The sequence below is a fragment of the Suricata suricatta genome, chromosome 7, assembly GCF_006229205.1.
Source record: "Suricata suricatta isolate VVHF042 chromosome 7, meerkat_22Aug2017_6uvM2_HiC, whole genome shotgun sequence".
NCBI lineage: Eukaryota > Metazoa > Chordata > Mammalia > Carnivora > Herpestidae > Suricata > Suricata suricatta.
The window spans coordinates 50,391,214-50,393,455 of record NC_043706.1 but is presented as its reverse complement, the minus strand read 5'-3'; positions in this window follow the sequence as shown (position 1 = coordinate 50,393,455).

Below are 2,242 nucleotides of genomic sequence, written 5' to 3'. Positions count from 1 at the left end.
CACTGTAACTTGTTTTGAAAGCTGCATGAATAGCACTTGAAACAACCACAGCATAATTTGTTCCAAAAGTCAGTTCACATTTTTTCATGAGTAGCACATGTTTACCCATTCTCAGTGCTTGGGGTGACTCAAAAAAGAAACCGTGTGCCGATCACCTGTTTTCTGCAACCTACAGAAAGAAAGTTAGGTGATTGACTCTTAATTCTATTACTGTTCAGTCAATGGCCTTCCCATTCCCTGCCCCCTTCAGTCATACTACTGTAGAGGAGAACATCATTCACAGATGGGCATGTGATAGCAGAGAGCCCAGACTTCCAGAACATTCTAGTGCATTTAGAATGCTGAGAGGACATGGGCACTGAAAAAAAGGTGGCAGAATAGTAGTTGCCCTCTTCCAGCCCCATTTTAGATAACTGCCTTTTGTACAGACCCATACATGTGAATGTATGTTGGTCCTTATTTTTTTCAAAAGCTTATCTAAACCAAAATTAATTTCAGTCCAGGGCACATAGTAATCTCCCCCAATCAAGGCAAAATAGCAGTGTGGTTTTTAAACTTTTGATCAGGGGGCACCTGGGTGACTCACTCAGTTAAGCATCTGACTGGTTCAGGTCAAGATCTTGTGGTTCATGAGTTCAAGCTCCGCATCAGGCTTTGTGCTGACAGTTCAGAGCCTGGAGCCTGCTTCAGATTCTGTGTCTCCTTCCTCTCTGTCCCTCCCTCATTGGTGCTGTGGGTGTGTGTGTGTGTGTGTCTCTCTCAAAAATAAACATTAAAAAATAAAAAAACTTTTGATCAGAAATAAAAGCATTATCAAGTAAGATACTGCTTTAGAACATTAATGGATAAAACTGGTAAGAGTTCCCTGGGCAATTAATATTTTTATTTCAGAAGCATGACATATTTCCTTATCTAGGGATGCCCATGGCTGGGTGTTAGGATGGGGAGGCATACGTTTGAAAAGTACTAATCTACAAGGAACAATTGCTGAGTTGTAGTGCCTCTGTTCTAGATCCTGATTTGTCATCAACTAAACATGTGGCCCAAAGCAGCATGCGTCTGGCCCTTATGGTGCCTACTATTTAAAAATAGAATGTGTGTATGTATACACATAAACTAATATATATAATAAAACTTACAAAATGTTAGACATTACACAATGAAAGATAATCCTCTTAAAAATATTTCCTGGCATATTCTCACGGATGGAACTCTGTTCAGGGCAGTCCCACACGGAAGCGCTTGGAGATTACTTCCTTTCACTAGAGAAGTCAGTGTTTTGTCTTCCTTCTCGAAAAAGAATGTCTTTTGGTGCAATGTTATAGTTCCGTGGTTAATTCTGTGTCGAGCCAATCAAACTAATCAAGTGCTCTCACTCTTTTGGTCACAGCTCTGATCTGGGCAGCAGTGTTAGAAACAATGTTGTAGCTTTGAGCCCTAGAAAAACAAGGGGTCTAGTTTTACTTTCTTTCTACCTCCAGTGCCTTGGTATGCCTAGCAATGCTGGGCTCATAGTAGGAAATAATAAATGTTTATCAAGAAATGACCCCAAAAAGTGAGTCAATATTTGCTCCTCTGTCAGCGGTTCTCAGATTTGAGTGTTCATCAGAATCACCCGAAAGGCCTGTTAAACCACAGACTGCTGAGTTCTGAGCCCCACCCTTAGAGTTTCTGATTCAATATAGCTTGTGTAAGGTCAAGATTTGCATTTCTAGTGAGTGCCCAAGTGACGCTGATGTTGCCAGTCCAAGAGCACACTTTTGAGAGCCCCTGCTCGGTGCAGTGCTGATTGGCTAGAAGGGTCAGCCCTTCATATTTTTACCATCATACTATAGTTAGCAGAGTTAAAGTCTCATCAATGGTAGGACACATGCTCAAGGGTTTTTTTCTCCCAGATGTATTGACATGACATAAGGTTGACCAACAGAGTATTGAATTAAGGGCAGAAGTGGAGCAAACACAGGGTGACATGAAAAGAAAGACATAGGAAGGCACAGGTTTGTTTTGTTTTTGTTTTTTGTTTTGTTTTTGTTTTTTATAATGAAGCTTAGTGGTGATCTGCTAGACAAACTGCTAGGAAGATAGTCAACAAGTGTTGACTGAGTGCTAGGACGTTCCACTGGTCTTTCAGTAAAGAGGTACAACTCAACCCTCAGCAAGTGTCACAAAACACTGTGTACCTCCCCAAGCAGTTGTACATATTACTTCTTCTTTAGACATGAGAAATCTGTTAGTATTTATT